This window comes from Bombyx mandarina, chromosome 13 (genome assembly GCF_030267445.1).
Source record: "Bombyx mandarina strain Sakado chromosome 13, ASM3026744v2".
NCBI classification, from domain to species: domain Eukaryota; kingdom Metazoa; phylum Arthropoda; class Insecta; order Lepidoptera; family Bombycidae; genus Bombyx; species Bombyx mandarina.
Genome location: NC_143220.1, coordinates 10,385,534 through 10,400,158, shown reverse-complemented (window position 1 = coordinate 10,400,158; position 14,625 = coordinate 10,385,534). Strand labels below are relative to the sequence as shown.

Sequence of the window (14,625 nt, the reverse complement as noted above, 5' to 3'; positions counted from 1 at the left end):
CAAAAGAAAATACGATTCAACCAAGACCAGTCAACTTTAGTCATGTATTTTGATATAAGAAGTCAGTCGGTGCTATTAATCTAAATCAACAAACACCAAGACCTCATATCAAGCATTTATTCCGAAATTTATTAGATATTATAACTGAAGATACTGCGCCAAAATGAGTAAAAGCAAGGAAAAACTTCATTCTGATTTAGATATTGGTACGTACTTAGCTAAAACTTCATGGCAGACATTCAAAAGAGAATAACACCGGACGTATGTATACAAAGGACCGAAGAAAATTCAAGTATTAAAAATTAATCGAATTGATTGAAAAGGACGAAAACAAAATAACCACGAAAACTCGAAACCAAATATCCATTACAAACAGTTGATCAAAAGTATGAAATACAATCCACTAAGCCAGCAACGACGAACACCCCACAGCGAGGGGATATTTAATCCCCTGTCTATTTCAAACACGTTTTACCTCATTCGTCTCGCGTCCAACAAAAAACTTATTAGATTTACTACTAGTACTGCAAGATCGATATATGGCCGTTGTGATTTTGACACATCCCTATGAACGAAGGGTTGCTAGTAAGCTTAGCACTTTATTTAATAGAGTGGCTTTGTGTTAAATTATTATAGCTATAGTGTTTGCCCAACGGTCGAAACTTGACTATAAACATTGGACAACTCAAGATTTGGATATTTTTTCTTTTCTTTTTTATTGATAACACTACGGTTCGCCAATTGCTACTCCATAAGAAAATCGATTTTCAAAGACAAGAGAAAAACAGCTATTTAGTATTTATTTACTTTAACAGTGTTCTAACTTATTTATCGTTTAGCTAAAATGAAAATATATAGTGTGGGCAAATATAACAAAATATAGCTGTAGTGAAATAGTGACTTCTCGGATTTTTTCAAAATATCTAATGTACTCTTTGTAAGTTCTCAAGATTTTACTGAGAGGTTATTTCATTTCAATCATCCAGTCAATCCACGGTATTGTGTTAACTTTTCTTATTTAATTACATCTAATTTCATTTTATTTGTTTCCGTTTCATCTCTTAATAACAAAAAATTTAACCTTTGGTTCACAATATTACGCTGTATAACCTGGGTTCCCTTTGCCCATTTAAAGCAACGAAAAAATAATTTTATATATTTTCTTATAGTTAATATCAAACGAAGAGACTAGCATTAAGTTAAAATATACCTGCTTTACATATATTCTTTTATTTATATAGATAAAACCTTATGTTACATGCAATGACTTGATTGCAAGATTTATTAAAATGAAGCTTTAAATGAACAGACGATCTCACGGCTCATCTGTCATTTAGTGATAACATATATACCAAGAACCTTAAGAAATAAATCGAGACAAGAATAAAAAATGTCCCGCCCTTCAAAGACCCCTATAACCGTATTTGACGATCACAACATAAAATTTCGTTCGACAGAAAAAGCCTACGAAAATTTTCAATATATTTTACATTCACGTCACGTAAATATTTGTCTTAGGTCCAAGAGTTTAACCTAAAAAATAAAAGCTCGAACATTGCTTCAAGCCACGTGTTCCGTAGTCGTAATATAGCGGGTTTTACGTTCGCCGGTGTAAGGCTGCATACACATCTCGGAATGATAAATGAAAATAGTTGGCGAGGGGGGGCGCTCTCCCGCGGAGCCCTGCACACATGGTCTTATCGACCTGCAAGCGTGGTCTAAACGAAAGCGAATCATTGCGAATTTTCCATTATTAATAAATCAAAATGCGCACAACCGAATAACGCTGTTAATGTCCATTTGAAAAGATAGATTTTTTATTTATTAAATAAATTGAATTAATTTTGGAAAAGTTTTCAGATACGTTATTCTTATTGTCAACAGAGGCAAACAGACACAAACTCGAATGATTGTAAATTTTTTAATTCGCACAGCCGAATAGTCCCGCTAATGTCCAATTGAAACCAATTTTTTTTTAAATTAAATTTAAAATATCTCAACAAATAAATTGAATTAATTTCGAAATAGTTTTTGGTTACGTCATTTTTATTGTTAAAAGAGGCAGATACAAAATCGAACCCACTGAGTTTCTCGCCGGATCTTCTCAGTGGATCATCTCTCGCGTTTCCGATTCGGCGGTAGATTCTGCGAAGCACTGCTCTTGCTAGGGCCAGTGTTAGCAACACCTCCGGTTTGAGCCCCGAGAGCTCACCTACACGCTAGGGTAACGCTGATATAGGCTATATCAGGCTATATATAAACTCGAATGATGGTAAATGATTATCGTCTACCCGATGATATGTAGGCGAAGTAAAATGTCCCTTAGAAATAAGGTGACACTCTACAAAACTTGCATACGCCCCGTCATGACCTATGCAAGTGTAGTGTTCGCTCACGCGGCCCGCATACACTTGAAATCATTCCAAGTCATTCAATCCCGTTTTTGCAGGATAGCCGTCGGAGCCCCGTGGTTCGTCAGGAATGTCGACCTCCATGACGACCTGGACTTAGAGTCCATCAGTAAGTATCTGCAGTCGGCGTCCATGCGCCACTTCGATAAAGCGGCACGACACGAGAACCCTCTCATCGTGGCCGCCGGAAACTACATTCCCGATCCTGCGGACAGAATGGAAAGCAGTCGACGTCGCCCAAAACACGTCATCTCGGATCCTCCCGATACACTAACGGTGCTTTTAGGTAATTCAAGCACCGGTCACCGTTCTCGTCGAACCCGTCGCTTGCGACGAAGGGCTCGACGAGTAAACTAACTCTCAGACACAACCCACTGAGTTTCTCGCCGGATCTTCTCAGTGGGTCGCGTTTCCGATCCGGTGGTAGATTCTGCGAAGCACGGCTCTTGCTAGGGTTCGTGTTAGCAACATCGTCAGGTTGAGCCCCGTGAGCTCACCTACTAAAGTTAGGGTTACGCTGACATAGCCTCTCAAGCTTAGGTAGAAAAAAACAAAAAAAAAAAATGATTATCGTAATCAAAAGGCATAGGCAACACCGGGAGCTAAGCAATCGGCAGTAGATCCGTGAAAAGGAAGAACGATCTATAAATGCTAGATCTCCGTGTAAGCTACTAATATCTGCGCATGTTTCCGTCGAACTCAAAGCCCGCTGTTCACTCGCAACTTGCCCTCACCGTGACACACTCCTCCGCACACAATCGTTCGCGCACGAGCCACGCGTGTGACCGGCGGCTGCCAAAATAATTGTCCATTAACATCGCACGACGCCCGCGTGGGGGACTACGCACTGACAGACTTCTCTACATTGTAAACATACCATCTTCTGGTACGCGTAAATAAAATCAAAAGCGCGAAATATTTATTTTGCATTTACGTTGTAGATGTCTATGGGCTCTGGTAACCACTCAACACCAGGTGCGCCGTGAGATTGTACACACATCAAGGCAAAAAATATATATATAAATAAAATAAAAAACACGTGTGAAACTCGGGGTCTGCCGCGGTAAAGCTATTGCATAGTATTTTTTATCAAGTTATGCAATTAGACAATAAAAATTTAATATTAAAACGATAATAAAATAACATCACGGTATATTTATAAACATTAACAAAAGCAAAACATTAACTATCCCCTTCACACTCACAAACTAGACCGCGCGAGAGAAAGATGGGCAGACTTTTTATGATGCACATGCAGTGCGACGTCACGCCGCGCGCTTATTTACAAACACTACACAATCGCAACGTGTGAATGTGTTGAACGCGAGCTACATGGTAGGCGGAGTGGTGGGTGTTAGGCTTTATTTTCGTGACAGAATTTCTTGATTCGGTCGCCGCGCTAAAACCCGCGATAAAAGCTATGCAATAGCTTGAAAAATATCTAATTCACCTATACAGATCGGCACGTACGGTCCTGGTTTTTTTCGCGTAATATTTAAATGCAACTGAAATCTCAGAGCGTCTGTCGCATCTTGAACCAACTTTAGATCAAACAAGTTGTGATACCTCACGTACAGTTTACAGGCGTAAAACACAGAAAAAAAGCATGAAATTCGTAGTGTAATTTTATGAGCGTGAAGAAAGATGAGATTAAACTTTAGACAAGCCGGTTAAAACGGATATCAGGATGCTTGGCTAGTAAATTTACTATGAAATCCCGGATATATTATGATATTGTACATATGTAGGTACTTATTTAGGCAGAACGGGTAACAACGCGTGTGAGCTGAAACATGTTTCTCTAGTAACCACTCTCTAAGAAGTTTTTAGTGTTTTTTTACAATCTTAATATATTCTCGTATCAACTTTAATGGTCTTGATTTTTAACAACTTCATAACTCACATGCTGAGAGTAATAAAATTATATTTAAAATAGTAAATTACTTTAGTTGAAAGATAAAAAATTCGATTTAGGGCATAGTATGAAAATAACTATATAGGCATATACGTGGATGGCAACTTATCAGTAAAAATGCCAATAAAAAAGAAACTACTGAGTCCCAACAGGCAGAAACCCAAATCGCGCTAACGACATTTTTTTTTATTGCTTCATTAGTTGGACGAGCTCACAGCCCACCTGGTGTTAAGTGGCTACTGGAGCCCATGGACATCTACAACGTAAATTCGCCACCCACCTTGATTATTGTTGACATTTCGTACATCAGCTTGCATGTTTGGACCCCAAGAATAAAGATAACCACGGGACCGCCTCGGGTGAAAGATCCTACATTTGCTATCCCCAAATCTATTCAATAATTCAGATAGGTACCCATCATCCAGAATCATTATCAGACCAGCTCAATGTCATTGAATCAATGGTATTATACATATTTTCATGAGATTCTCGAAACGTGTTTTAAACAAATAATATTCACTGTAAAAAAAGGTCATAGCCCATTTGACGCTTAGCGGTAACAAAACCCTCATATACATAATACATAATATGTATGTAAAACACAGTGTAAATATCAAAGCTATATAATGAAACTAAAATGTTTTATCTAATGTATAAACACTAACATTAGATAGTTCGTATTTTGTGCATTGCCACATCGTTCATCCGATTGCTATTAAACTTTGTCACAAAGTTATAGGCACAGTACAATTATCTTACAGCAGGTGGGGTAGTTTTATTATTATTTTTTATTTCCCTAGTACGCATACGAGCGTACGGCCCACCTGATGGCGAGTGGTTACCGTCGCCCATGGACTTCAGCAATGCCAGGGGTAGAGCCAAGCCGCTGCCTACTAAAATATACTTTTTTCAAATGAGTGTAATTCAATAATTCAGCGGCAGTCACAGTGGAGCGTGGCTCGATTCAAATTAGTTAAAAAAAAACTGTAATTTTGGTTTGTTTGAGCATTTGAATTCCTTAACCCCGCCTATTTCTGCCGCGACACGGCAACGCGTTTCGGTTTGAAGAGTGGGCCTGCCGTTACGTTGTTCAACGGAGACTTAGAACTCATGTCTAATGGTGGTTAGCGGCATTTACGTCATTAGTGTCTATACACTGCAGCAACCGCTTAAAATCTGGTGGACCGTGAGCTCATTCACCCGTCTAAGCAATAAAACAAAACAAAAATAGTTCTAAAATAATAAAAAATATTCTTAATCTAAATTAGTTAAATGGTTGTATTTCATTGATTGAGTTAAATGATTAATTAATTAATTTACCTATTGGAGCTCTTATAATTCAAATGTATATTGTCTTGTTATCATCACGTTGAGTAAAAATAGATATTCACAAACGTATTTCGTGTTTATTGTCGAAACGTTTTGGTTCTAATATTTTTTCGTTAAAACTAAACAATAAATTGCAAATACACATTAATATAAAAAGCCTATTAAAAATCACATTATTGCACATATTGAGCTAATGCTACTATTTTTAGAACACCTCTAAAAACAAATGCTTAGTTTTAACTGAATTTGCAGAGTTCTTTTTTAAAAATCTATGTGTATTTTCATATTCATATTTATTCGAAATATTTAAGGATCTCAAGCGAACTAGCGATTTAAACCATGTCAATTAATTATCGACGTTAATAGAGGAAAATTTTCTTGCGTACATTCAAAAAGTCTCCAAAATTTGATTTTCTTAAAGGCAAATATAAATTTTCCTTCCAAAATTTAACTATCGCCGAGTACACAAAGCCGAATAGCCAGGCTGGTGGTAACAAATAAAAGAACATTGTCCGGCAACTGAGCCATCGGGCGGCATCTGTCAAAACAATATACACCGGAAACCGTAAACCGTTGTTAACTGATGTTATTTATATATTTTTTTGTATTAATTAAAACGTTCGTCTATAAACATTTATTGGGTTACAGAGTAGATAGAATGCGGAGCCGCAGTGGAGGCGTTTTGTTTTACACGTGTTCGGTTTTCTATTTTTGGCCCTCATTCCATAGACAAGCCACTGAGTTTCTCGCCGGATCTTCTCGTGCATTGCTCTTGTTAGGGCTAGGGTTGCTTTGCTCAGATTGAGCCCGTGAGCTCACCTACCCGTCCGGGCGTAGCTGAAATAGCCCCTTAGGCTACCAGTACTTAAGAAGAAAAAAACAAGGCTCTCATACTGAATGCTGTCGAACAAACATTGGCTCGGCTATAATCGATTTTAAAAATAAACCGATTAGATATCATTATTGTTAGTGGTACCGTAATTACGGCAATTTGTCAATCAGGTGATTTGATATAACTAATTGGGTATTGACAGCTGTTTTCTATCCAAAAATAGACAGAATGCGGTTTTACTATTGACAAGATTCGACAAGAAATTCGGTTTTTTTCTTTATGATTTTTTTTAAATCAGTACATGCAATAAGTATGATTTAAAGTATACGAAACAGGCCTGCAATACCGAGCACTGGGCAAAAATCCGTTTGGCGTGTTTGATATACGGAGAGCATAATTTTCATTACAATCAAAACTTCTTAAAATTTCGTATTAACTCACTGCACTTACGATTATTTAATTTTATCATTACAATTTTTCCACCAACACGACCCTCTATTCAATATACTAGAGCACTTAGGGATCTCAAGTGCCACTGCATGTAATAAAAGGAAGTTAATTAAACATTTCGATAATAGGGACTCGCTTTGAAACATGATTAATTTCCGAAACGTTAATTTTTATAGGAAATGTTTTATTGCTATCGTCATTACGCGTTTACGTAATTAAAACTTTGTTTTATGAACTTGCAGCGATACAATGAGGAAGGGACTATCTCAAATTACTGAGATAAAATTAAAATTTATTTGTGAAGCCTTCGCCTTGTCGCACTGAAAGTACCTCTAAATACATATCGTCTTCTCGCATTAAAACTGTATAATCTCAAAACGTACTAAATTTTACAGGAGAGTGTTTTAAAGGTTTAACATGTGATATTTTGAATATTAATCATCTTTGCAATATGTATTTATTTTTTACTTTTTACTACATAGTTACATTATCTGTCTTTTAAAGTAAGGTAAAATTGTGTATTAATTTTGTTAATAATAGTCAAAATATATATAAACTAAAAAAAAAAACTAAAACTAAACTACGCTCTTTTGACAGTATTTATGAGAAAAATACTGGTGATACCAAATCATGCTTCATATTAACTCAACTTCGAATATTTTTGGAAATTGTACACTTTTAATGCGAAAAGACGATATGTTTATTTCGCTACACAGATTTCATTTCTCATTTACGTCCCCTCCTAGGAGGGGGCCGTTCTAAAAAGATTGGACGGACTGTGTGAAAGAGAAGTGAATGTGAAGAAGAGGGTGTGAGTAGAGATGATGGGTGGTAGGCGTGTATAGAAAGAGAGAACATGCTGCGCTGATCCCAAATAGAAGAATAAAACTAAGAAGAAGGAGAAGATTTAAATGCCTCGGAGATTGAAACGACATTGTAACATGAGATCGAAGTTTCAACTGTATTATTTAGCGGCATTTCGCGGCATAAAGAAGTACGACCACGGATCGTTACCACGCCACAGTCATATATCGTATAATACCATGCCATACACGTCCTACTTCAACTAAATACGAAAAACATTTTTTTTGCTTGTTTATTTTTTTTACACTTCGTTATCCCAACACTAAGCTAAGTGTGTATTTGCTTAAAATAAATGGTACCTGTTTGCGGGATTTGAACACCGTCATGGTCTTATCGCACGATACAAGTACACCGGGTGGCTTTTTCTTCAGGTCAAGACGACTTCAGGTACTTACACTTCAGGCTCGTACCTTGACGATATGCGTTTCTTTTCATGGTCTTTTTGGTAAGTATATATTATAGTATATCTTATTTAGATGACATAGTTGTCATAGCGATCAGTGACACTGAACTCCGTTCCGAGAGATTCCTAGTTGAGAGCTACAGTATCTTTGTCAAACATTTAGTGTTCGAAGTCTGAGTATATTTGTTCTTTTATATGGTTCAAATATCCACAACACAATAACTCCTTACATGGGGTCAGTCGAAAAAATTCGAAAAATACCGTATCGTTTATGTAAATCGCAGATGTTAAGGGAAAAAACTCATGACTGACAAAATGAAAACAGAGCAAACATATTCGCAAATCGGTTCTGAATCAGTCCACGCTTAATTAATAGTTAACATAGCATATAACTGTACTGGTGGTAGGACCTCTTGTGAGTCCGCACGGGTAGGTACCACCGCCCTGCCTATTTCTACCGTGAAGCAGTAATACGTTTCGGTTTCAAGGGTGGGGCAGCCGTCGTAACTCTACTGAGACCTTAGAACTTATATCTCAAGGTGGGTGGCGCATTTACGTCGTAGATGTCTATGGGCTCCAGTAACCACTTAACACCAGGTGGGCTGTGAGCTCGTCCACCCATCAAAGCAATAAAAAAAATATTTATAACGTAACAGACTCAATTTGATCAAACATCAATACGGGTCAAGGACGTGGAGTGTTTCGTACACACACGTAACAAAACAACGCTTACCAAAACGACACATAATATCTGGAATACAATATTTAGGTCAGATTACGTCTCGCAAAGTGCGCGAGAGGCCTTTCAAACACCAAAAGAAAAACAACTTAGTTCCCAACTAAAGTTCCACCAAAAGTTCTAGTAATACATAACAATCAACCATTGAAAGGTATTACCTAACTGTACGTCATAGTTGTGCTGAATGTTGCAAAAAGTTTCCCAGAGTTAAGCACGCGGCTCCGGTCCCCCTCGGGGGGGGCGAAGTTTCGAAAGCCCGTCGTGTTACGCGAATTAGGTAATAATTTATTTAGTTCTTTCTTTCGTTCCCCCCAGGAGACGGCTGCGGTCAACTTAAGTAAATTTACTTTGATTTTAATTCTCCAATAGCCAGCTTGGTAAATAAAGGAAAACTTAAGTACCAAAAGGTAATAAGAATCAGTTGGTAAAAGATTAACTATTTTTAATTGCAAAAGCAATGTAATCGAATTGTGGCAAATATTACTGATTTATCGTTTTGGCTTTCAGGTACGGATAAATAATGAAGCTCAATACCCTTATATTGTTCGGAATGAAACAATGCGAAGATTATAATAAATTGTAAAGATCGCCTTTCTAATTTTGAAGAGGAGCTTTATTCCACTTTAAAGCTTTTCGAGGGAAAAGCAAATTACCTATTCAACGTTTCCTTAGAATTGGAGGAGGCGACATAAGCCGCTTCGTTAACAAAGATACCACGGTGAAAAGAGACAGAAACTTAAATAGAACAGAGCAGTAGAACGTACAAAGATACAAAACGAAAGACAAATTCTTTTACAGCGTTCCACGTCAATCAATCTCGGATAAAAATAAAACCGTAATAGAACGTGAGCGAAATAGGGTTGAAACTGACCCCGTTAACGGAACCGTAAATTGTTTTCGCTTCGAAAATGTAAAAAAGAAAAAAGAAAAGAATGTCATCGACAAAAGCCAACGCGGATTTTGACATCAATACGCGAACGCTTCGGATTCAGGCGGCTGAGTGGCAGCGTCCAATCAAACTTTAATCAAAGCAGCCGACTGCAGTCTGCGGGTAGACGGGCCGCACCGCGTGCCTAATTGAGCGGAATGACTCCAGTTCATGACACGCCAGCCCTGGACGGGCGACAGGGTATAATCTGTCAACATTCGGACGGTTGAAATGTTTTGATTCCGATACGATTTTTCGCGTGTGTGAATTTAACGTTTATTTTGAATATTAGAATCAGATTGACCGCTCGTAAACCGTTTTTTTTTTTAACAAACTTTAATTGTTTCTTTAATTGTTGAAATATTGAAATAGCCGCATTTGACTACATTCATATAAATATATATACGGTACATACACCAAAATAACATTTTGTACAATTTTTTCTGTTTGTCTGTCTGTTTCTTTGTTCCGGCTAATCTCTGGAATGGCTGGACCGATTTTGACGGGACTTTCAGTAATTTTTTTTAGACTTTTTTTAGACTAGCTTCGCCTCGCGGCGTCACCCGCGGTACGACAATAACCGCGGGTTACATCGCGGGACTCAGCTATCTATATCTATACTAATATTATAAAGAGGAAAGATTTGTTTGTTTGTTTGTTTCGAATAGGCTCCGAAACTACTGGACCGATTTGAAAAATTCTTTTTCCATTAGAAGCCGACATTGTCCCTGATGAACATAGGCTACTTTTTTTTATTTATCTTTTTTTTTTTTTTTTATGTGTGTTTTAATGTTTCCGAAGCGAAGTGAGGGCGGGTCGCTAATCTATACTAATCTATACTAATATTATAAAGAGGAAAGATTTGTTTGTTTGTATTATTGAATAGGCTCCAAAACTACTGAACCGATTTGAAAAATTATTTGTCTGTTTGGAGGCTACACTATTCCCGAGTGACATACGCCATAATCTTTTTTGAAAAAAATTAAGGATCCTTAATAAAAATCCAATAATGTAACCCAAGGTGTAAAAAAATTCCCTAAAATATTCTTTAAATCGCCTGCCCTGCGGAAACGATTGATGATAGAATAAAATAATGTACTACAACTTTGTGGAACACATTATTATTTACAAAAAGTGTTGGGACAGCATATGTTTAACTGTTATAGTTATGCCGCAATAAGTGTTCTTTTATTTAAAAAAATAAAACAACGTCAAATAGCCTTGAAATTTTTGTTAAAGACCCGAGCGGAGCCGGAGCGGGCCGCTAGTCCTATATAAAATACGAAGTTAAAGAGCCTAGTGCATAAGAACATCTATCGAGTTGACACCAAATCGAATGGATTTGTCCTCGATTAAAAATGTCATTTTTTTTGTATTTCGTCCGCCTTTCCAATGTTTAGATAGCAAAATATAATTAAATAACATATTAATTTCGTAATGTTGCCGAGCGAAAATGTCGCGAGCACAAAGCGAAAGGGTGCATCGGCGAGAGAAGCCCATGTCGGGTGTGACGCGGTCCTGGAATGTCCGGAATTTAAAGTTGAACTCGATCAAAGGGCTCGAAGTGGATTTTAAAATTAAAACGACAAACAGTGAGGTGGCTCACATCCCGTTCACGTGTTTGGTTTGCTCGCTTTTTGTTACATGGCGTTCGTGTTTTTCAGGCGTGTGTGTGTGTGTTCGTGCATGTGTGCGCGCGTGTGTCTGCGCGCGTGTGTCTGTGCGTGTGAACCTTATTTTGTCGTGTAAACATTACTTTTCTTAAGCACACCGTATGAGCAGACCACAATCGAACGTATTCGTGTATTGTGCAAATAACAGATAAAAAAGCACACGTTTTGTTGACGAAAGCGGTTGTTAGAAGGTACTTGGTAGTAAACAATACTTACTTTACTATATGGATTGAGTAGAAACGATCAAATTACAACTATGGGTAGTTGCATTCTGTTTTAAATTTTCAACTAATATGTACCTATAAAAGTTAGTTCGACCAACGCGGAGGGATATTACAATTTCGAGCTGAATCTATTATTATTCCTGATGATGACATATCTAGTAGGCGTCAGGGGAGGTTTAAATGCGATTATACCTTCTCAATAAGATCTAAGATATACTACTCGGACGATCTCTTGTATTAATACAAAACGAGATGATGACCGAGCTTTGCTCTGTTTTTTTTTTTTTTTGATAACGCCATCTTGTTTGTTTTGTCTTTAAAGCGGTTAGTTGCCCTAAATTAAGGAAAATATATTATTATTCGTCAATACATGTCCGGAAGAGTTGATTACTGAAAACACGAATAAAACAACATTTTCTGAAAATAAATCGTAGCTAGATCGATTTATCGCCCCCGAAATCCCCTGTATACTAAATTTTATGAAAATCGTTGGAGCCGTTTCCGAGATTCAGATTATGTATATAGATATTAATATACAAGAATTGCTCGTTTAAAGGTATAAGATATTGCGTCGTCATTAAGACGAGATTCAACTATATAGATTACCTAGTATTATTAATGGATTCTGATTCATTTTTAAGTGTCCACGTTTTTGTCCGACTTATAGCTAACATCTTTAAATTTTTCTATTATAACATATATATTTTATTGCCTTTGTAGGCAGACGAGCACACGGCCCACCTGATGGTGAGTGTTCATCAAGACTGTTCATTCAGGAGTTGCTCATCTGCATTGCCAGGGACAAAGCAGAGCTGTTCAGCTACCTACCGTATTACAGACTAGCTTCGATTAGAATCACGAGCGACGATCACCAATCACCGGTCTGGTGAATTGTAATCTGGTCTGCTTTTCTAGATCATAAAAAATAAATAATTAAAAAAACTAACAAAATACGCTTTTATAGAAAATCCAACTACAAAATAGAAAATAAATTTTAATAAATTTGAATTAAAAATAGTGTAAAAAAGCATGGGTCAGGATATTATAAAAATAACCCTTAAAATTTATTGGATTTTCTATAATAGCGTATTTCGTTAGTTTTTTAAAACTATTATTTATTTTTCATTATGTAGTTGAATTTTAAATTTTTTCAATTTTTCTTTTCATTTTTTTTTAATGTTGAATTGTCATCGGTCCTTAATAAGTATACCAAATTTCGAGTTGATCTGACGTTTTGAAGGGGGTCAAAATCATGTTCAAAGATTCCGTTACAAACATACATACTAACACACACACGTCTGAAGCTAATAAAAGCGTATTAAAAACGAACAACGTTAAGTTTTGAACTAAATTACATTTTAATATTTCTTTCGGAACAAAATGTGCATCTATATATTAAAACGTGAAGCAAAAACTCTATCCCTTTTTACGAAAATTGCGCGGACGGAGGAGTATGAAATTTTGCACACTTATAGAGAATATAGAGAAGAAGTGCACAATGCTAATATTTTTTTAAATAATGCACAAAAGATACATAAAATCAATAAAGAAAACATTACCCACACTACATACCATGTACTTGACGCACACACGCATGCATACTATTTATTGTCAAACTTTTGGTCTTGACACCTGTCGTCAAATTGAGAATAGATTAAATATTGTTTGTCTTTGTTAATATTTTTATAGTGTAGTCTTGGCGAAATTTGTGATTATAAAAGTATAAAATACAATCATAATAGTGTACAAACTTACAATTCCAATTAATTATAGTCGAATTTCGACTACTGCGGGGCCTCTAGTTTAAAATATGATACGAATTAAAAAAAACAGTATGTTATTACAAATGAGAAAACATTTCCCGTTTTACTAACTATGTAGGTACGTTTGAATAAACCGAGAGCCGCGGGAGGTCGTTGTAAAATTAGATTACAACAAACAAATCTCGTTTTAATGAGGCAAATACATATTCATAATTACGCAGATACGCCACCCGCCACATGTTTTCGTGCGTTTGAAAAAGGCATCGTTTACCGTAGAATCAGTAAAACGCTAAAGGCTTTTTTTTGTGCTTTTCTTACTACGCGAGAGTTCACACGGCACTTCAACATAATTGTAAATAGACATGCTTTAACAAAAACCGACCTCAAATAGAAAAAAAAAAAAGATATTCCCAAACAAATTAATATACACTAAAAAGAATAATCATCGAAATCGATTTTAGCGTGATATTGAGTTATTCAGTTTTCATCTATTTGTCGCGCACGTACTTAATGCAAATTTAAGACTTATATGGTTTTCTCATGGATAACATTCTCACAACTGGACTAAATTTAAATGGGACCACACGGAAAGCGTCAGCTTTCTTATAAAAAAAGAATCATCAAAATCGATTCACCCATTCAAAAGTTATGAGGTAACAAACATAAAAAAACATGCAATGGAATTGAGTCTCCTTCTTTTTTGAAGTCGGTTAAAAACTAGGATTTATGACATTGACGATGTCACTACACGTTCACAGCCTTATGCACTAGATAGAACGACTAATACCACAAAGCTTCAAAACTAAAATTTTAGCGAATTTTTGGAACGATGTTCCTTATGGGACGATGCGGAGGGGTACCCTAACCGGGAAAAAGCGTCCGTAACGTAAGATTTTTATTATTTAGTCTTAGTATGATAACTATATACAGTGTCTAATGTAGACTATACGTGATGACGGTTATTATTATTATTCATATAAATAGCTGTTTCTTTGTATATTATTATTATATATTTTTTATAAATCATTGTGAATAAAATAAAGTTGATAACTTTGTAAAGTAGTTTTTTTTAAATTTTTATTAATAAAAAAATC

General features: G+C 36.3%; 1 protein-coding gene across 2 annotated transcripts in view; it reads right to left on the bottom strand.

Annotated features, from left to right (window-relative positions):
- jing (AE binding protein 2 jing) overlaps positions 1–14,625 on the bottom strand; it is a 220,575-nt gene that overhangs the window by 96,556 nt on the left and 109,394 nt on the right. The window lies entirely within an intron of this gene.